Source organism: Canis lupus, chromosome 3, assembly GCF_048164855.1.
Source record: "Canis lupus baileyi chromosome 3, mCanLup2.hap1, whole genome shotgun sequence".
Lineage (NCBI taxonomy): Eukaryota > Metazoa > Chordata > Mammalia > Carnivora > Canidae > Canis > Canis lupus.
In genome coordinates, this window is record NC_132840.1 from 205,510 (window position 1) to 228,665 (window position 23,156).

General features: G+C 36.5%; 1 long non-coding RNA gene and 1 pseudogene across 2 annotated transcripts in view; one reads left to right on the forward strand and one right to left on the reverse strand.

Annotated features, from left to right (window-relative positions):
- LOC140624375 (uncharacterized) overlaps nucleotides 1-23,032 on the forward strand; it is a 40,198-nt gene extending 17,166 nt beyond the window's left edge. Inside the window, exons 3-4 of one of the 2 annotated variants that reach the window (XR_012023859.1) lie at nucleotides 20,861-22,484; nucleotides 22,836-23,032. This is a non-coding gene — a long non-coding RNA (uncharacterized lncRNA). The remainder of the gene's footprint in view (nucleotides 1-20,860; nucleotides 22,485-22,835) is intronic. The other variant, XR_012023857.1, reaches the window with a different exon arrangement.
- Nucleotides 16,435-17,226, reverse strand: LOC140626145 (large ribosomal subunit protein eL8-like; annotated as a pseudogene).
- Nucleotides 23,033-23,156: the final 124 nt, after the last annotated feature.

A 23,156-nucleotide genomic window follows, 5' to 3' on the forward strand; every position in this document is an offset into this window, starting at 1 on the left:
TGGGTATGAAAAGCACAATGTATGAGATGAAGAATACCCTGAACGGGATTAACAGCAGATTAGACATTGTAGAGGAAAAGGTTAGTAAACATGAAAAGACCTAACAGTAGAAGCTGAAAAAAGCAAAGAGACAAAAGAGAATAAAAAATGCATAGAGCATCAGTGAGTCATAGGAAGACTTTGAAGAGCACTGGAAATGTAACTCTCTGGGCAAAAATAGAACTTTCTTTATTTAATTTTACTTATTTCTTGTCTTCAAATATCTGTAAGCGATCCCTGTCTGTCCAAAAAAAAAAAAAAAAAATACCAACATAGTGTGGCTTTAAAACATATATAAAAACAACAAATATGACAATAGCAGCATAAAGGGGGAAAGCAGAGAATAGAAAGCATACTGATACAAGGATGTTGTTCTATATTTGTAGTGATATAATATCACTTAATGGTAGACTGTGATAAATTAAAGGTGAATACATACATTTAGATTAGTGAAAAAAAAGCCCACTAAAATCCACAAGCCCACTAAAATAACAAGAATTTTGGCTCATAAACCCACAAAGGAAATAAATTGGATTCATAAAAATATTTAATTTATATAATTGAAAGCAGAAAAAAGGAAAAAAGGAATATGAAAGATAGGACTAATAGAAAACAATTAAGACAGAAACCTAATTATATGAATAATTGCCTTAGATATAAATAGTCTAAATACCTCAAGTAAAAAGTAGAGATTTTTAGATTGGTTAAAAACACAGAACATTGTTTATGCTGCCTACGAGAAATGCACTTTAATGTAATGGGTTAAAAGTAAAGTAGTGGAAGCAAATACCCTGCTAACACTGATCAAAAGAAATCTGGAGCGACTTTTAAAATCAGACAAAATAGTTTCAGAGAGAAGACTCTTACCAGGAAAAAAGATGATTCATAATGCTAAAGGGATCAAGTTATCAAGAGGACATAAGGATTCTAATGTTTATGCACCTAATAACAGATCTTCAAAGACATGAACTAAAATTGACAGACCTGCAACTAATAAATAGACAACTCCACAATATTAGTCACAGATTTTAATAATCTCTCTCAATACTTAATAGGACTATAGATATTTGGTAAAGAAGACTCAAAATTCTTAAGATATAAATTGTCCCCTAATTGACCTACGGATCCAGCGCAATCCCAGTCAAAATCTCCAGTTGTCTTGATGTGTGTGTGGAAATAGACAAACTGACTCTAAAATTCATACAGAAATGCAAAGGACTTAGAACAGCCATGACTTATTTGATAAAGAATAAAGAATATCCTATCTGGTTTTTAAGACTTAATATAGAGCAGCACAACCAAGACAATGTGGTGATGGCTTCCTGAGAATATGCATATGTTGAAACTAATCAAATTGTATGCTTTAAATATGTGCAATTTATTGTATGTCAATTATATTTCAATAAAATTGTTAAAAATGATTACTGCAAAGAATCATGAATTTCAAATTCTATCAATAAGGCAAGCAGAAAAGCAAACACTGGAGAACGACAGAGCCGCACTTTGTTTACTCCCCTACAGTGCTGTTGGCAGGCACAGTGAGGCTGCAAACGACTGTGGTCGAGTCAAACAAGAAGACTGAAAAAATAAAAAAAAAATTCTAGGAAACTACTTGATATATACATTACAGACATGATTATTAACATAGCACATTCTGGAATTGGAATTGAGAATTGAGATATTAACTAAAGCTTGTATGAAATCATCATCCTTAGTACGATATTTAAAAACGATGCATCCACAACATGAAGCAAACCCTATGTGTTTGATAAATGAGTATTATGACTTCTCTAGCAAGCTGATGTTTTTTTTTTTTCCCTTTCATTTTTATTTCTGTGTTGTGGGAGTTTAGCTAGTTTAGCTTTGCTAAAACACGATTTCGAAATAAGTTGACCTATGAGCCAGTCCTTTGAACCATAGTGCTATGTTTTTAATGACAATAATGAGGTTACTTATTCTAATAATACCTTAAATAACTATTCTTAAAATATGACTCCTTTCATTTTTGTTTCATATTTAGGAAGATCTTTTTTTCCTTGTATTTCTTATGTATAGATAGATTTTCATATTACAAAATTTATAAATAAGTGTATGTATATTAGGGGAAGAATCCAAAGCAGAAACGAGCCTCTTGGGAATATTGAAGAAGTATGCAGACTGTCCAACGGAATGCTACTGAATTCACAGAGAATTTATGAGTGTGTTTCTCGCAGTTCACCCTGCAGGGCTAGTTCAAGTTTGAGCTTAATAACATTGAAACTTAATAGTCCTGAAAAATATAGCATTTTGGACATATTCTATTTTGTATTTTATAGAAAGTTGTTGAGTTGTTGACCTACAACTATTTATACTAAACCCCAAAAAGACTTAAAATTGCAGAGAAAATACTGGAAACTTTTTCTAGTCCTATTGAATGGTGAGGGGCATACAAAGTGTGGAAATAAGATCATGCCTCTTTTCCCAATGCATGTTATTTATTAAGAGCAGTCAAAGCTTTAAAGAAGTCATAGAACAATAACCACACACTTTGGATTTACTAAAACCATCTAAAACCAAACAGTCAGATAGTAGAGTTTCTGTTGTAATTGAAGAAATGTTTTGATACAATATTAAGAAAAAATCATAATACGAAACTGTATAGTGATTATGATTTCAGGTATTTGCAAAATACATTTGATATCTGTCTTTTTGGTTTGTTTTTAAACAGAGTAGTTGCCCTGGGATATGGATTTATATATTATTATATTTCCGCTTTTTAAAATTTATGTATTTTGGGGATCCCTGGGTGGCTCATCAGTTTAGCACCTGCCTTTGGCCCAGGGTGTGATCCTGGAGTCCGGGGATCAAGTCCCGTGTCCGGCTCCCGGCATGGAGCCTGCTTCTCCCTCGTCCTGTCTCTGCCTCTCTCTCTCTCTCTCTATCATGAATAAATAAATAAAATCTTTAAAAAAATTTATATATTTTACACATTCATACTTTAAAAATTATATATGATTATATGTTTTCTTAGTTATCTGAAAAAATTCTCTAGCATTTTTGGTAGCTTTATATATCATTTCACATTTTTTTACTTTTTAAAGAATCAATTAAATATATTTATATTCACTGTGATTTTAATCTTATAACTTTAAAAAATATATATTTTAAAAATTCAGAAAATAAGAACTCTCTTTTGTTAACCTGTGAACCAGGTGTTTAATTTCAAAGAAAGATTTATACCACAGGGCCGTGTCATAGAATATTTCATGTAAGATACTCTTTGCACCTCTATAAGTAAGTGTTTTATTGTCATATTTTTCTTCTTATAACATGTTTTTATATATGATATGGGAACTAATCTGTTCTTGCTCTTTTTAAGTTGTCACATTAGAGATGCGTGCTTTTTAGTGGCTTTATGGAGGTATAAATAACATACAGTAAACTGCGCACATCTAAAGTATATAATACATTTTAATGTATGTTACACCCATGAAATCATCACCACAATCAAGATGGTGAACAAAGCCATCACCCCCAAAATTTCCACAAGCCCCTTGGCAATCCCTGTCTCCCCAGCTGCACAAAAGTATCCCTTACTCCTACCATGTTCTTAGGCAGCCATTGATTTGCTTGCTATCACTATCCCCTTCAACTATTTCACCCATCTTCCCACCCACCCACCTTCCCTCTGGTAACCATCAGTTTGTTCTCCATAGTCCATTTTTTTGTTCCCTTGGTTCACTCGTTTTATTTCTTCGATTCTACATATGAGTGAAATCATGCGGTATGTGTCTTTCTCCGAATGGCTTATTTCATTCAGCATTATACCCTCTAGATACATCCATATTGTTGCAATTGGCAAGATTTCACTCTCTCTTTATGGCTGAGCAATATTCCATTACGTGTACATACACCACATCTTTACCCATTTATCTATCAGTGGACACTTAGGCTGCTTCCATAATTTGTCTATTGTAGATAATGCTGCAATAAACATAGGCATGCAGGTAACTTTTCCAATCAATGTTTTCATATTCTTTAGGTAACTACTCAGTAGTGGAATTACTAGATCTTAGGGTAATTCTTTTTTTTTTAAGTAGTTTCCTTGCCCAGCATGGAAGCCCAATGTGGGGCTTGAACGCATGACCTGAGCTATCAAAACCTGAGCTAAGGTCAAGAGTCAGACACTTAACTGGCTGAGCCACCCAGGCACCCTAGGGTCGTTCTATTTTTAACCTTTTTGAGAAACCTCCACACTGTTTTCCACAGTGGCTGCACCTGTTTGCATTCCCACCAACAGTGCACAACAGCTCCTTTTTCTCCACATCCTCATGCTCTGGCTTCTGTCATTCAGCTTAATTGTTTTGAGATGCATCCATGTTTGTAGTGTATATTAGTTAAGTCATTTCTTTCTCTTGCTAGGTAGTATTCCATTGTATGATATACTAATTTATCCATTTACCCATTGATGAACTTCTGGGTTGTTTCCAGGTCTTAGTTATTAAAATTATATCTTTTATGAATATTTGTGCACAAGTCTTTGAATGAACATATACTGTTAGGTAAATACAAGAGGAAGGGTTGGATCATATGGTAAATGCATATGTAACTTTTTTTTAAAGATTGATTGATGATAGACACAGAGAGAGAGAGAGAGAGAGAGAGAGAGAGAGAGAGGCAGAGACACAGAAGGAGGGAGAAGCAGGCTCCATGCCAGAAGCCCGACGTGGGACTTGATCCCGGGACCCCAGGGTCGTGCCCTGGGCCAAAGGCAGGTGCTAAACCGCTGAGCCACCCAGGGATCCCCGCATATGTAACTTTTAAAGAAAATTCCCAATTGTTTCCATAGTGATGCCTCATGTCACTTTCCCATTAGCAGTTTATAGCATCCCAGTTCCTCCACATTCCTGCCAACACTTGGTATGGTAATTACATTTTTTTTTAACCATTTAAATAGATGCATAGTGTTATCTAGTTGTGATTTTAATTTGCATTTTCTTAATGACTAGTGATGTTGAACATTGTTTCATATGCCTATTTGCCATTCATCTATTCCCTTTGAAGTTTCTGTTCAAATCTTTTTTGTTCATTTAAAAAACTGGGTTATTTGGTTTCTTATTGTTTTGAGAGTTTTTAATATACTCTGAATACAAGCCCTTGATCAAGATGTGCTTTGCAAATGTTTTCTCCCAGTCTTTTCTTGTCTTTTCATTAAGTCTTCTAAGGAGGAGTAATCTTGAATTTGATTGATCTTGAAGTCTGTGGTAATTAATTTTATGTGTTATCTTGAGTGGGGCATGGGGTTCCGAGATACTTGGACCAATATTCTAGGTGTGTCTGTGAGGATGTTTTTGGATGAGATTAACAGTTGAATCGGTATACTGAGGAAAGCAGATTGTGCTATTATCCCTGATGTGACCTCCTGTGAGGAAGAGGGAACTCCTCCTACTTGACTGCTTTGAGCCTAGGACATTGATCTTTCCTGATTTTGGACTCAAATGGCAACATTAGCTCTTCTTTAGTCTCAAGCTTGTTGTTATCAGATGGAATTATACCTTCATCTCTCCTGGTTCTTAGGCCTTTGAATTCAGACTAGAATCACATATTGACTGGGTCTCCAGCTTTGCTGACTATAGATCTTGACACTTTTTAGCTTCCATAATTGCATGAGCCAATTTCTTACAATAAATCTCTCTCTCTCTCTCTATATATATATATATATGTATATATATATATATATATAGATAGATGGATAGATGATAGATATAGATATAGACATATAAGACATATAAGATATTTATTCTGCTTCTCTGGATGATACTAATATAAAGTTCAATTTATCAATTTGTTTTTTAATTGACTTTTATTTTAATGTCGTATCTAAGAAAATTTTCCCTAATGCAAGTCACAAAAGTTTTCTGTTATATTTTCTCCTGGAAGTTTATAATTTTCAGTTTATATTAAGTCTGTGATTGATTTTGGGTAAATTTTGGTATATGGTATGTATCAACATTATTATTATTTTTGCATATGGATATCCAATTATTCCATCCCTAGTGTTTATTTTAATTTTGAGAGAGAGGACAGAGAGAATGCTCACACAAGTGAGTGAACGGGGAGGAGAGAAGAAGGAGAGGGAGAGAGAGAGCGAGAATCTTAAGCAGGTTCCATGCCCATTGTGGAGCCCAACTCAGGGCTCAATCTCATGACACTGAGATCATAATCTGAGCCAAAATCAAGAGTTGGATGCCCATCTGACTAGGTCACTCAGGTACCTCTCCATCACCATATGTTTAAAATATTTTTCTTTTCCACTGAATTGTCTTTATACTGTTGTTGAAAATCAGTTGTTCACGTATGTCTGGATCTAATTTCTGGACTCTTTATTCTGTTATGTGGACTTAATTATTCATTTTTATGGCAACAACTCACTCTTTTTGATTACTGTAGCTTTATAATTACATTAGTTCTCAACTTTCAAAGTTATTTTGGATATCCTAGGTCCTTTGTGTTTACCTCTGAGTATGAGGATCAGTTTGTCAATTTCTACAAAAAATTTCTACTTGGTTTTGATTGTGTTTTATTGAATTTATAGATCAGTTTGGGGAGAACTTCTGTCTTCTGTTTCATAAATATGGTTTATCTCTTTATTTACTTAGGTCTTCTTCAGTTTCAACATTTTATAATTTTCTGTGCTCAGGTCTTGCATATATTTTATCAGGTTTTTTCCTAATAATTTCATATATTTGTTGCTATTATAAATAACATATTGAAAAATTTCAACTTCTACCTGTTTGTTGCTGGTAAATGGAAATATAGTTGATTTTGTATGTCGATCTTATATCCTGCAACCTTTTAAATTCACTTACTAGTTCTACTTGCTTTATTGCACATTCCATCATGGGTTTTTTTTTTGGCATAGATAATCATGTCATCTGTGAACAAAAACATTTTTTCTTCTTTTTTTCCAAACTGGGGGACCTTTATTACTTTTCCTTGTCTTATTGCCCTGGCCAGTCTCCAGCACAATGCTGAACAGAACTGGTGCGAATGGGCATCTTTGTTCCTGTTCTGAGTAGGAAAATATTTGGGCTTTTACCATTATTTTTGATAGTAGCTATAAGCTTTATGTAGAAGTCTTTATTTGTTTGAGAAAGTTCTCCTGTATTTGTAGTTTGTTGCAAATTTTTTTTAAATCAAGAATTAACATTAAATTTTGTCAAATGTATTTTCTGTATCTACTGAGATTATCAAATAGTTTTTTAAAAAAATCATTAATATGGGGAATTATATTGACTTTTGAATGTTGAACCAATAGTGCCTTTTTTTTTTTTTTTACCAATAGTGCATTTTTAAGATTAAACTCAACTTGGTCATGATGTATTATCATTTTTGTACAATGTTGGAATTGTTTTGCTAAAAGATTAGAACTTTTGTATTCATGATCATGAGAGTTATTGACTTATAATTTTCTTTTCTTGTAATATCTTTGTCTGATTTTTGTATTAGGATAATGCTGGTCATATAAAAATAGATTGGAAAGTACTCTTTAATTTTTAAATTTCTACAGTAGTTTATGTAGAGTTGTTATTACTTCTCTGTTAAGTATCTGGTAGATTTTACCAGTGAAACTATTTGGGCACAGACTTTTGTTTGTGGGGGAGCTTTTAACTCCAATTACAATTAATGTAATAGATATAAGTTATTTAGGTTACTTCTTGAGTGAGCCTTAGTACTTAATGCATTTCAAAGAATGTGTCTATTTCATCTAAATTGTTTTTTTTTGGTGCAAAATTTTTCATAATATTTGCTTATCTTTAGAATCTATAAATAATTTCACTTCTTTTATACCTGATATTGGTAACTTGCTTCCTCTCTGTCTCTCTCTAAAAAATCTTGGTAGAGATTCATCAATATTTCTGGTTTGCCCAAACAACCAGATTTGGTTTTGTTGGTTTTCTCTGTTCTTTTTATTTCACTGAATTTCATTTTAAAATCTCCTTTCTTTTCTTAATTTTGGGTTTAGTTTGTCCTTTTTTTCATTTTTCAAGATGAATGCTGAGGTTATTGGTTTGGGATTTTTCTCCTCTTCCTCTTCCTTGCCTTCTTCTTCATTTCTCTTCATTTTCTTAAATATAGGTATTCAGTGATATTATTCAAAAGTGTTGTGTTTTCACTTTCATTCAGTTGAAAAGCTTTCTAATCTCTCTGTTAATTTCTTCTTTGACTTATGAATTATTTGTAAGAGTTTTATCTCATTCCAAATATTTTGGGATTTCTGGAGATATTTCTGTTATTGTTTTCTATCTTAATTTCATTGTATTCAAAGAAAATACTTTTATGACTTGATATTTTTGTATCCACTATATCCTTATTTTTTAATTGTTATCTTAAATTTATTTTTAATATTTCACCCATCCCTCCACCTGCCTCCCCTCTGGTAACCATCAATTTGTTCTCTTTTATTAAGGGTCTGTGCCTTAGTTTCTCTTATTTTTTCCCCCTTTTGCTCATTTGTTTTGTTTATTAAATTTCACATATAAATTAAATTGGATGGTATTTGTCTTTCTCTGACTGGCTTATTTCACTTAGCATTATACTATCTAACTCCTTCCATATTGTTGCAAATGGGAAGATTCCAATCTTTATTACGGCTGAATAATATTACATTATGTATATCTTCTTTATCCATTCATGTATTGATGGATATGTGGTCTTCTTCCATAATTTGACTGACTATTGTAAAAAAAAATGCTGCTATAAGCCTAGGGGTGCATGTATCCCTTTGGATTAGTGTTTTGTATTTTTTGGTTAAGTATCCAGTAGTGCAATTACTGGATTGTAGAGTAGATCCATTTTTAACTTTTTGAGGAATTTTCATACTGTTTTTCACAGAAGCTGCACCAGTTTGGATTCCCATCAACAGTGTATGAGGATTCCCCTTTCTTTTTTTTTTTTTTATTTTTATTTTTATTTTTATTTTTATTTTTTTTTGAGGATTCCCCTTTCTCCACATCCTCTCCAACATTTTTTGTTTCTTGTGTTTTTTTATTTTAACCATTTTGACAGCTGTGAGGTAATATCTCATTGTGGTTTTGACTTTCATTTCTTTGATGATCAGCAGTGTTGATTATCCTTTAATGTGTCTGTTGACTATGTTTCTTTTCTGGAAAAGTATCTTTTCATGTCTTCTGCCCATTTTTAAATTAGATTTGCTTTTTGAGTGTTGAGTTGTATTAGTTCTTTATATATTTTGTATACTAATCCTTGATCAGGGATATCAATTACAGATATCTTCTCCAATTCAGTAAGGTGTCTTTTCATTTTGTTGATTGTTTCCTTTGCTGTGTAGAAGCTTTTTATTTTGATTAAGTCCCAATAATTTAGTTTTGCTTTTGTTTCTCTTGTCTCAGGAGACATATCTAGAAAAAAATTGCCACATCTAATGTTGGAGAAATTACCGCCTATGCTCTCATCCAGGATTTCTATAGTTTCAGGTCTTACATTTAGGCCCTTAATCCATTTTGAATTTTTTTTGTGTGCTTGTAGTATAAGCTAATGGTGTATGACCTGGATTTTTTATGATTCAGATTATGCTCTGTATTTGTAAATATTCCATTGTGCACTTGAAGACTATATACAATGCTTTTGTTGGGAGGAATGTTCTAAAAGTCAATTAAGTCAGGTTTGTGGTTTTCCCATCTTCCATGTCTTTTCTTATACTCTTTCTCCTTTTTCTATAAATTATATTTGATCATAATTTCGGATTTGTCTACTTTTACTTGAAGTTCTCTCTGCTTCATGTATTGTGAAGCTCCATTTTTTGGATGTATAAATGTTTGTGATTTGTAAATCTTCTATTTGGCAGATAATAGACCGAGCTTTTGCATATATCTTAGTAATAAAGTGTAACACATCTTATTCTACTTGAATATCTTTTTATTTCATAAGCTCCATAATGCACTTCTTTTTGTTTTGAAGGAAAATATGAAAATGTGATCCTTTCTTTTGCTACTATTATTTGTTTGACTAATGTCAAATGTATGTTCTGTTACTGGTACTCTATTTCTATGACTTTCTGTGTATTCAGTCTTTCAGTAAAAGGCTGAATTGTAATATTATATTTTCTAAGATATTTTACATGGCAGTTAAACTCTACACATGCAGTTTCAACAGTATGCAAATTCCAATGAAGAGATGACGGTATGAGCAGCTATCACCAAGTTTGACCATGTGTAAGCAATGCCAATTATATCTCAATTGCTGTCTGAATGACATTAAGTATAAAACACATCTTGATATTTAAATGTGAAAAAATGTGTCTTGAAGTTTAAGAAATGCTATATATAATAGGAATACACAGTTCTATAGATAATGTAGTCAAGATTACTGTCCTCGTTGACCTTATATTTTAGCGTGTAGAGGCTAAAGTGAAACAAGTACAAAATAAGCCAGGTAATTCTTGCCTATGGTATGTACTATAAAGAAGGTCAATGGAGTTAATTGAAGGTGCCTTTAATTAGGCCACCAATGAAGGCTGTTTTGAGGATGTCCTGAGTGAGATGAATGGCACCAATGTCTGAAGAGTGAGAAGAAACTATCGAGAGATGACATAGCAGAAGAACACTTGGGTGAGAGAGAGGAAGTAGAGAGCCTTTTGTTTAGCAATGAGCTTGATACTAGAGAATCTTAAAGAAAACCAGTGCAGCAGGCATTTAGTGGGTCAGGATAATCACAGAGCCAGGTGAAAGTAGAGAGGTGGTTGATCCCTATTTTTGCTTCAATCTCTCCAAAGTTGAGTCAGAAGATGAAGTGTTCCCTTAGTACAATGCATTAGACACATTGCAGCTCGTGGATCTATTTCATTTCAACCCTGACTGGGGACTAAAAGCAGAAAGAAACAAGTTGAGTCTCCCAGGGTGCTTAGCATCTGTACTACATGCAATTTAGCACTTGGATATATGTTTCCATGTGTTACTTGCAAATTGTATCATCTGTTTGAGCCTTTTCACTCTGAGCAGAAAGGGCCATATTATATTGGTTCGATTAATATTATATGGCTTCTCAAAATGATGGTTATGGTTGGGGGAGGCAGGGGGTAGAAAAGGGTTGATGCAAAATCAGCATGTTTCCTGGCAATTATATTAACCTGTTAGCACTTAGGAGTATAATTGGAACATCTTTCTAGAGTGCAATCTGGAAATATGTATAAACAAATCTAAGGATTTTTTAAGCTTTTATGTAAGAAAGTATATGAAAGAAGTGATCAGGACAAAGATGTTTTAAGTAAGATGCTCACTGAACTTTGTTTTATAATAGCAAAAATATTTTTTTTTTACAGATTTTATTTATTTATTCATGACACACACACACACACACAGAGGCAGAGGCACAGGCAGGGGGAGAAGCAGGCTCCATGCAGGGAGCCGGATGCCGGACTCGATCCCAGGACCCCAGGATCATGCCCTGGGCTGAAGGCAGTGCTAAACCGCTGAGCCACCCGGGCTGCCCAGCAAAAAGGTTTTAAACAAGTTAATGTTGGAAAACAGTTACCATGGGGATCCCTGGGTGGCGCAGCGGTTTGGCGCCTGCCTTTGGCCCAGGGCACGATCCGGGAGACCCTGGATCGAATCCCATGTCGGGCTCCCTGCAAGGAGCCTGCTTCTCCCTCTGCCTGTGTCTCTGCCTCTCTCTCTCTCTCTCTCTCTCTCTCTGTGTGACTATCATAAAAAAAAAATTAAAAAAAAAAGAAAACAGTTACAATGAAATACATGATGTTAACGTTGTGATACAGATTTTTATTTCTTGACATGGAAAGCGTTGTCTAAAATATCTTAAGTAAAAAATACGGACAAAGAGTATAATATTAGTGCTGGAAAATAACAAATTTGTGTAAAAGAAAAAATTCTGGACATATGCAAAATTGGAAACAGTGGTTATAGCTTTAGGTGAGGTTATTGGTAGGTTTCCTTTTATCTTTATACATTTTTATAATGTCCGAGTATTTATAATGTAGATATGTTATGTGTATAGAATAATTAGGAAGAAACCCTTTCTATTTTGATAAAACCATAAGAGTAAGTAAGCTGACTTAAAGAGTGAAAGGATTTATGAAGTACAGCAAACACTCTTGGTGCAAGGCCAGAAGAACGTGGTTTCTGGCATCATGCCTGACATGTAGTAGATAACAAATAGTAGGTTGTTGTTAAGGGCTGAATTTTGTCCCCTCCAAAATTCACGTATTGATGCCTCGACCTCTAGAACCTTAGAATGTCACAGTATTTGAAGATAAGGTTTTAAAGGTATGATTAAGTCAAAATAAGGCCATTACATTGGGGCCCTAATTTGATATGACTGGTGTCCGAATAAGAAGAGGAAGAGACGCCAGGGGTATACACACACAGGAAAGACTGTGTGAAGACAAAGGAGGAGGCCCCTGTCTACCAACCAAGGAGGGAATCTTCGGGAGAAACCAAACCTGCTGACACCTTAATCTTAGACTTCTAGCCTCCAGAACTGTGAGAAAATACTTTTTTGTTGCTCAAGCCACCCGATTTGTGGTATTTTGTTATAGCAGCCCTAACTGATATGGCATTTAAAAATGATGGCTGCTTACAGTGGTAAGAGTCATTAAGTCCTAGGTACGGCACAAAGCAACTTTACATGCATTATCTTGTTCACTCATCACCCAGTCTTATGAATTAGATGCTACTATTCATGCTCACTTTGCAAAAAAAGGTAACTGAGGCTTAAGGGAACTTCATTCATCACATAGGTAGTAACGTGGCAGAGCTAGGTTTTGTTTTTTGTTTTTGGAAAGATTTTATTTATTTATTCATGAGACACAGATTGAGAGAGAGAGAGAGAGAGAAGCAGAGACACAGGCAGAGGGAGAAGCAGGCTCCATGCAGGGAGCCCGATGTGAGACTCGATCCCGTGTCTCCAGGATCAGGCCCTGGGCCGAAGGCAGGTGCTAAACCGCTGAGCCACCTGGGATCCCCAGAGCTAGATTAAGAATGCAAATTGTTTAATGTTATAATCCCTGCCCTCATATGCTGTCCTAATATTAGTACAGTTACATAGCCGGGTGCACGGTTAGGGTTCAGAGACGTTGACGACTTGGCGAAACCCATGATTGGGTGCATTATTCCAACTATAGGTAATACACATATTATCACGACTTTCATAGAAAGTATACAATTTTCATGTCCCTTTCTGTTGAGTTAAAAAAAAAAAAACACTTCCTTTTTCTAATAAGGTAAAGAGGTTTCAGGCTATTTTGTTTGTTTGATTTTGAATCGCTGGAGGTCTAATCCCACACAGCTCAGTGAGAAGAATAATTAAGCACTAGAACTAGGACCTGTTCTCTTGGAAACTAACCACGACCAAGAACAAAAAAGGGAGTGATTATCTGGAATTTGAAGCCCTTAAGGAGCTCGTGTTCCCCGCCAGTTTGCTTGGCCCTTCACATGTGGATACTCCTTCACATACTCTTCAATTCAACCTTTTGAAGAGGGTCCTACTATCAGTAAAGCAACTTAGATTCTGGGAGTACAAGCAACTTCTTTAAACTCGCAGGTCTGTCAGGTGCTCCTGTCTTTCCACTCCGGTGACATGCTTGCACGGGAGAGCCACGCTTGTTAGGGGAATGAACCTTTTCTCTGAAGCCATTAATTTATATTTACTTCATGTTCATCCTCTAGAAGACAGTTGACCTTTTAGAAGAAAATCAGGGCTCCTAACAGAAGGAGACTTTGAACTTCCGAAAATTGAGACGTGGAAAGTTTACTTCCCCAACATAATTCGTTGGGGACCACCCAGGAAAGAAATGAGGAAAATCACTCTTGTAGTCTCAGGGTTTCCAAGATAATACCATTTCGTTATCCAGTGGTTGCTTACTATGCACCACACACCCATGAAATACATTATCTTATTCTCAGGAAAGCTGTGAGCTGAGCACTGCTGTTCTGTCCCATTTCTCGGTTAGGGCACTAGTGCCCAGGGAGAGTGGGGCAAGCGTGTAAGTGGAGTATGGTCAGCATAGGGCTGTAGACCGGGTGCTTTACAAGTGCTTGCTATTACCCTGGGACCTACACCAGGAGAACTGCAGTTTTGATTCCTGATGCCTCCTGCCTGCCCTCAGTTTAAGCCAATCCTTTGCTTTCTCCTTTATAAATTAGAAGGTGTTAGAAAACCGCAGTGTGCAATGGAAACTTGTCCCCCCGCCCCCGTTAAGTACAAGACATTCACTCCCCAGAGGCAGGGCTGCTTGGCTGCTGACGACACTGTAGAGCTGACTCTCTGAGAACTTCCTTTAGCTGGTGGGTGGTCCTCATCCAATGGCTAGTTGACCTAGAGTTCAAGAACAGGTTAACTCTGAGGAGCCCTGCAGGATCCCCCTTGGTTTTGGGGCGCCTGGATGGATGGCTCAGCGGTTGGGTGGCTGCCTTCGGCTCAGGGCTTGATCCTGGAATCCAGAATCGAGTCCCACCTCGGGATCCTGCAAAGAGTCTGCTTCTCCCTCTGCCTCTCTCTCTCTCATGAATAAATAAATGAATCCTAAAAAAAAGAAAAAAAAAAAGAATTTGCCTTGATTTTAACTGAGGCGGCTTTGTGGTGGTTATCAAACACCTGCTCTTTGTTAAGCACTAATCAAAACCTTGAGACCATATTGGGATTCTTGGGATTTCTGAGAGCAAGATCTCTGTGGAGCTCCTTATTGCTTTTTCGTAAAAAAAAAAAAAAAAAAAAAAAAAAAAAAAGGTATTTTGGGCTGGGAGAAAAGCCTAGCACTTTATTGTTATTAAATATTCTTTGGCTGTTGCTTTTTTGACTGAATTCTAAAAATTATCCCAGTCAATATAAACACTGATTTGGGTTACAGCATCTGCCACTCCAAATTATTAAATAACTTTCTCTTAAATCTTCTTAACTAAAATCCCTTTGTTTCACCTTCTACCTACTTTGTTTTCTTGGAAAGCAAATCTGATCATTTCAAGCATCTGATATGATGCAACTTTCTCGGCATATAGCAAGCAGGCCTTACAAACTGGCTCCCTGCAATATTTTTAGCTTAAACTCCTATCCCTGCTCCCATCACTTAATTGCTTCCCACCAGTCTCCCTGATATCTCTTTTTCTTCTCGTTATAGAAATAATTGCTGTGATCCTATTATTTCATATGCTTGAGATTTTGTACATTATCCCCCCTTCCTGACAGGCCACTCCATCTTCCACATCATCTGCAACCCTTATCAACATTTCTGTTTATTAACCTTCTGGCTTAAATGTAGCCTCTTAAGTTTTCATAGTTAATTATCCTCCCTTCCCTACATAATATCAACCAGCTTTAAGGATAGGATAATTCTTTCCTCTTGGATCCTCCCATGACATTTTGTGTATCATTCTTTGTACACTTGACCAACTTGCATTGCAATTACCTATCTGTGTCCTTTAAAGAATCGTTATATCCTTGAGAGCAATGACTATGGCTTGTCTTCTTATCTCCAGAATTTGAGTGTGGCGTACAGCAAAAACTGGAAGTACTGCAGCTGCATGCATCTCTCGTTTTCCTGTTAGACTGTCAGAAACGCAGAATTAGAATTCCATTTCATTGGATTTCCTTTATACAACGGGAGCATATTTTCATATTAGTTTATATTGGTCCCTCCAGGGTGAATTTCAGTGGAGGAGACACAGATAGACGGTGGTGGCAGTGCCTTTCTTTTATTTAAATGATCTATTTCTTTGTTTCCGCTGCTATTTACCACTGTCTTTCTGCACTGACTTAGTGATGCAAATGAGGCGAATCTCCTCAGTCAATGATGCTTGCAACAGTTGGCTGGTAGGTGCGGCTTGAGGAACGTCTCATCATTCGGCCTTCCGCATAAGAACTACTGTTGGGGGCTTCTTTGGGGAGAGAGGAGCTGCAGAAGGATGAGTTCTAATGGAGAGCAGGAAAAACCGGGAATCTTTTCCAGTTTGGAAGAGTCCAGTCATCTTTACCAAAAGCAGTAACAGCTTAATTTTTAAGAATATTTGTTTTTGGTCTGAAGAGCTGCATGTATACCAGTGTGTAGGAACAGGAGTAGCTTTAGTTGCATCCTTCCACTCTGCTCTCCTTTTCACTCGTGATTAGACAACTTGTGATTAATCCCACTAGGATTCTCCAGCCTCCTCGCTTCCTATCTGCCTCTTTTTGTTCTCCACACATGCACCTAAAATGCTCCTCTTCAGTTCTCAACTGTTGCCTCCTATTACCTTTCCTGACTCCCCTCTGAACAGTCATTTGTTTTTCTTCTATGACGTTGTATTAGTTTGTTTGCATCTATACTATTATTCTGGCAATGGGATTTTTTTTTTTTTGGAAAGATAACTTTTTATTACTTTTATGTACAGAAAATTCAACAGCATACACTTAGCTTAGTTTGGTGGCCAGTTCTTTAGCTTTTGCCTTTTCCAACTTGGCGGTGTTAGCCACTGACTTTGGAAGCAGAAGGTTGCCTCTCCAGTGACGGTGGATCTTAAAATAGCTGTCACTGTAATTGGTCCTGATAGCTTCCACCAGCTTAGCCAGAGCTCCTTTGCCTTCCTAGTTAATCTGTGAGAAGACGACAGTGGTGCAAGTCATCCAGTGGAGCAGAAGCCCCACCCTGGCCTTCCCCTTGATAAGGCAGTAGGGAGCCTACTTCTTACAACGCAGGGCCAGCAGGAAGACGACCAGCTCAGTGGAATCCACATCATGTGCAGTCACTACCAGCTGAGCCTTCTTGTTTTTCACCAATGTGGTGGCAGTAATAACCCCAGCTGGGAGGACAGGGGGGCTCTTAGTGGGGACTTCCACTTTGCCAGGAGCTTTCTTCTCAGCCAGGGCCCACAATCTCTGCTTCTTCTCTTGCTTTGTCTTTAGTCTATATTTGTGGGCCAGCTTAACCCGTTGAGTAGCTATTTGGTGGTCCAAGGTCTAGGTGAACTGGTTAATGATGGGTTAATCATGCATTTTTAGACATCCATAGAGAATAGCCCTTTGCAGCTGCAGCCAGTTATAGCAGGGCCATTTGACAAGGCAGGTCAAGTCCTTTTTGGGCTAGATGTTCTGTTTGGTACCAGAATTCTTGGATCTTTTCCCAAACTACTTCTTGGCTTCCTGCTTCTTCACAACAGCAGGGGCTGAGGCTACTTTCTTCCCCTTAGGCTTTCCTTTTGGCATCTTGGATGGATGGAGGAGAGAGAAAGAAAGAATTGTTCTGGCAATGGCATTTAATTATCTGTTTGCACGGCTCAAAAGAGAGGCTTGAATTACTTCATGAGAGAGGATAAGTCTACTCCCCCATGGCATTCTCAGAAGTTGAATGGTGAATGGGACATGGCGGTCATTAGAAAATATGTGGGGTACAAATGATTCAGAAGAAATATTTATTGAGGGTGTTTTTGCTGTATTACCTAACACAACTCTTCCAAGATATTTACCCACTTCAGCAATAATTTGTTCTTGCTCCAGAGTGTGATGGAAAGATTAGTACATGGCAAAGACAGATTAGAATTAGAAATGCCAACCAACATATTTTTTGTTTCTCTTTCTCTCAGACATGAAGATTTTTTAATGATTTAAACCAGAAGACTATTCCTGGGTCTAAGTGACTATTATTAGATGTAACAAAAGTCTTTAGTATGTTGATTATTTAGGAAAACAGAGCTAGTGTGTGACTAAAAATGTCAGTAATGAGGGGCATCTGGGAGGCTCAGCGGTTGAGCATCAGCCTTTGGCTCAGGTCATGATCCCAGGGTCTGGGGATCTCATATATCTATAATATATCTGATCTATCTCTCTACCTATAGATATATATATATACATATATACATATATACATATGTACATAAATATATAATATATAAATATATATACATATATAAATAATATATCTGGTATATATACTATATATATAATATATATATATATATATAATCTGATGTATATCTGCTCTTTCCAAAGTTTATCCCTGTACACTTTACAGTATTATAGGTTTGTTATTTTGAGGAAAGAACATATTGGTTAAAATTTTAAATAACCCCCTTCCCTAAACCATTCACTACATGCAAAAATGGATACCAGTGGCCCAAATTGGCTATAAATATTGGATGATGTAGGCAATTAGCCTTCCTGCAAACGGAAGTTCTGTACTTACCGGTTGTACTAATTATAATCCAGCTTCTATACTAGCTTCTTCAATGAGAAGCCATTTCTGTTTAATCTCCTCCACTGAGTTTTAAAAAAACAAACAAATAGAATATTTTGAATATTTGAAAGAGTGACTTTTAAGAACAGGGTTTGGTGCTTGAAACCTAAATTTCCTGGAACCAACCATACTATAAGGCACTGAAGCTAGGGAAAATGTAATTCTGATGTATGGTCCTACTTGAGGCAAACTGAACTCAAGAGGTGTTTAGGGAATTGTAAACCAAAATGTTCCATCTTTATAGTACTCAGTCAGGGTTAATGGAAGGAAAGTGTCATAGTCCTGGCTACAGGGTCTGGTCCCTGAGGTCCACTGTGGGTTACAATATCACCCACTCTGGTCTCCTGGGAGGCCTGCAATGGACAAGGCGATAAAAATCAATCTGGAGGGAAGAAACAAGGTTTAGATTAAGAAACAGAAGGCACCAACAAGCTGATTTGGCTCTCAAAGGAGGGGTATTCAATTTTGACAATATCGCTATCATGACATGTATAACTGGTATTCAATTTTGACAATATCGCTATCATGACATGTATAACTGCATATTTTGTTTCTCTAATAATAGACAGTGAATTCATGGAAGATGAAGCTTATATCTTCAGTGGCAAGAATCCTATTTGAAAAATGCACACATGCATGCACACACATGTGCAAAACACACAACACAGATATACACATAGAGATATATAGGAAAACAATCTGCATCTTTTGAGTCCTACACTGTCATTATCAAATGACAGACAAGGAGTGAATTGTTGCAGAAGAAAAGCAAGGAAGGAGGAAGGAAAGAAACATTCTTAATCTTGACTTTCTCATTAATCTTGACTTTTCCTTGAGAAAATCAGTTCCAGCATCTCAGATTCTTCATCTGCAAAGTGGCTAGATCAGATTCGAGATGTTTTCTAAGCATTTTCCAGAAATAATGTCTTATGGTTCCTTTGACATGTTTGTTGTTATCAAAAGAGAGAGTATTATAGGATGGACCTGCTGGTGAAGCAGGTGGTGCAATCAGATGTTGAGGAGGTAAACCTTACCAGTATCCACCTACTTCTGGACCTGCTTGTTACCAGCTCATGGAAGGAGGCCTTCCTGCTCATGTCACTGGGCTGTTTGAGTGGAATGGAACAAAGGGCAAAGAAGAGAATGTCCCTTCTGCATTTGTAAGAAGACTCTCAAGCAATGTCCAGGCAAGGTACATTGCTGGCATGTTTTAGGGGATAAGGAATGATTTCGTGAAGGGGCTTCAAATCACAGAGAAATCTGGCCCTATCACTTAAAGTCGTGTGACACTGGGCAAGTCACTTAACATTTAAAAATCATATGTGTAAAGTAATTAAGAATTTTAAGGAACTACAACAAAATGGAAAATATCGATGATTATTATTATGGATGTTAGTTATTATTATAATTACTTCATCTCTTAAGTGGGGATGCTCAATCCATCTACTATTTTCTGGGAAAGAAGTCATAAAGGTTTTTAACTAATGCATTTATCAATACTTTTTAAAAGTCTTGTGATGAATAACCTCATGCAGGGAGAGAGGATGCTAAAGTAGATGATAGCACAGGAACCTTGGAGTTATATAGATCTGACATAAATACCAACCCAGTCTTTTAGTATATATAAGATATTGGAAAATCAATAAACAACTCTGAACCTTGATTTTCTCCATGTAAAACAGTGTTTGTATTTCACTATCAAGGTAGTTTGGAGGATTGACCAACAAGACACATAGTCAACTTCTTCTAAGGGTGTGTTAGGAACAAAGCAGACATTTATTCATGCAAACAAAATTGACTGCATACTTATAATTTCCTGGTAATAAAATACTTAGCAAAAGTATAGTCTCTACTCTCACAAATATTACTGTTTAGTTCCTTTTAATTTCCATGTTTCCTAATAACAGAGAACACACACTCAAGGGAATATGCATGAGGTTGCTGAATATTGCCAAAGGTGGTATGGGTTTGTCAGTCAAGAAACATGGTCTCTGTTCTAGGGTATGAGTGGGGCAAAGAAGAATCTGATGACTGAAGGGGCACACATGGTTGAAGAGCAACCTAATTCAATCTTCACACTATGGTCCCAATAATGTTATTTGAAAATAATAAAAATTAGTTATTTAAACATAATCTTTGGGATGCCTGGGTGGCTCCATCAGCTAAGTGCCTGACTCTTGATTTAAGCTCAGGTCATCATCACAGGGTCATGAGGGTGAACCCCATGTTGGGATCCATGCTCAGTGTAGAGTCTGCTTGAGATTCTCTCCTTCTCACCCTCCCCATACTCATGTGCACTCTCTCTCAAATAAATAGAATCTTAAGAAATAAATATAACCTCTTACTAAATTCATTTATTTAAAGGTGGTAAGTGTTCCCTAAATATCTTTGTAGCTCTTTCATGCCTGTACAATGCCTTAAGTACAGAGGACCCAGTATTTGTTGAGTACCTTTATGAATATTTGCTCATTGATTTCTCTTGACAGACTTACTTGTAAGTAGCATTTGTAAGAATCATCATTGTATAGATGGGGAAACTTGAGAAATCAAGCAGTTTGTTCAGGATCAAACATTTATTTATTTTATTTTATTTTATTTTTTTTTCAGGATCGAACACTTCTGAAAGAAATTGAGGAAGACACAAAGAGATGGAAAAATATTCCATGCTCATGGATTGGCAGAATTAATATTGTGAAAATGTCAATGTTACCCAGGGCAATTTACACATTTAATGCAATCCCTATCAAAATACCATGGACTTTCTTCAGAGAGTTAGAACAAATTATTTTAAGATTTGTGTGGAATCAGAAAAGACCCTGAAGAGCCAGGGGAATTTTAAAAAAGAAAACCATAGCTGGGGGCATCACAATGCCAGATTTCAGGTTGTGCTACAAAGCTGTGGTCATCAAGACAGTGTGGTCCCGGCACAAAAACAGACACATAGATCAATGGAACAGAATAGAGAACCCAGAAGTGGACCCTCAACTTTATGGTCAACTAATATTCAATAAAGGAGGAAAGACTATCCACTGGAAGAAAGACAGTCTCTTCAATAAATGGTGCTGGGAACATTGGACATCCACATGCAGAAGAATGAAACTAGACCACTATCTTGCACCATACACAAAGATAAACTCAAAATGGATGAAAGATCTAAATGTGAGACAAGATTCCATCAAAATCCTAGAGGAGAACACAGGCAACACCCTTTTTGATCTCAGCCACAGTAACTTCTTGCAAGATACATCCATGAAGGCAAAAGAAACAAAAGCAAAAATGAACTATTGGGACTTCATCAAGATAAGAAGCTTTTGCACAGTAAAGGATACAGTCAACAAAACTAAAAGACAACCTACAGAATGGGAGAAGATATTTGCAAATGACCTACCAGATCAAGGGCTAGTTTCCAAGATCTTAAAGAACTTCTTAAACTCAACAGCAAAGAAACAAACAACCCAATCATGAAATGGGCAGAAGACATGAACAGAAATCTCACAGAGGAAGACATAGACATGGCCAATATGCACATGAGAAAATGCTCTGCATCACTTGCCATCAGGGAAATACAAATCAAAACCACAATGAGATCCCACCTCACACCAGTGAGAATGGGGAAAATTAACAAGGCAGGAAACCACAAATGTTGCAGAGGATGTGGATAAAGGGGATTAAACATTTAATAAGTAGCTCATGTGGAATTGAACTTAGGTCTAATTGACGTAAATAAGTTATCCCCCAGTACTTTGCCAAAATATAACAACAAAGAAAAGAACAATAAAATGAATAAAGGATGCACTGATTTTCTTTATTTGAGTGAAAACTAGAAATTACTTGTGTCTTTAAGAGGATAATATGCCCAATTAACCTTTCCAAATATTTAAATGGACTGTAGTGAACAGTTGCTTGTCAAGGAATAATAAGCCCTTCACAAATCCAGAATTTTCTATCAGCTGCTGAATAAAATTATCAATTGGTCACTGTGTAAGTTGTTAAATGTTTGTTTACTTGAATCTATTTCCTGTCTGAATTATTGCCATGAGTTGGCATTCTGTCATTTGCCCAAATTATTTCAGTAGAAGATCTTTGACATTTTCCTTCCTATGCCAACAGTGTGCATAAAATCTGTGAAATTATGAGTGGTGTCTCTGAATGCTTAGAAAACTGATTTGTGTGGCTAATTTAGCCACATGAAGAAAGGACGAGGAAGTCTGTGCTTTATGATTTTATACAAGTAAGTGTGTACTCTTTCGTTGTCCACATAATCTTATCTTGAACAGAATGGTAGTAACCTTGCTTTAAATCTCTAATGCCATCTATCAAAATATGAGGTGAATAAAATGTAAAGAAGATAAAGAATGTAACACAAACCTGTTTGTCATTCAGAAGAGGAATTCTAGGAAATGCCCTAGGAATTTTGTCTTCACAGAGACAGATAATTGTCTGGGCATAAACTCACAGTGGTAGAAATCACTGGCAATATGGCTTCTCCAGAGGTTCTTCCTCCTGGTGGTACAGGTAAGCTGTAGGAAGACAACATTACCAGGTTTGGTTCTATCCATAAATTTGGGCCTTTCTTACCTAGACCATTACCCTGCTGCACCTTGGTATGGCCAAAAAACATCCCTCCTGTCTTGCCATCCAAGTATGAGCATACCTGGCTGAGGAAAAGAAGACAGTTCAAACCCTAAGCCAGCATGATGGTGGCCCTGGCTACATATCCTTGGTCCCTCTCAATACTCCAGTGGTCCATTTCCAATAGCCACACGGAGAAGGAGAATGTATTCAGTGAGTATGCTGGGTCTTTTCACTCCTTTGACATCCCTAGTCTCTCGATCTTGACGTGTTATGTTATTCTGGAGTTTGTCCAATCCAGATCAGCATCCTTCTTTGAAATGTGTGGAAG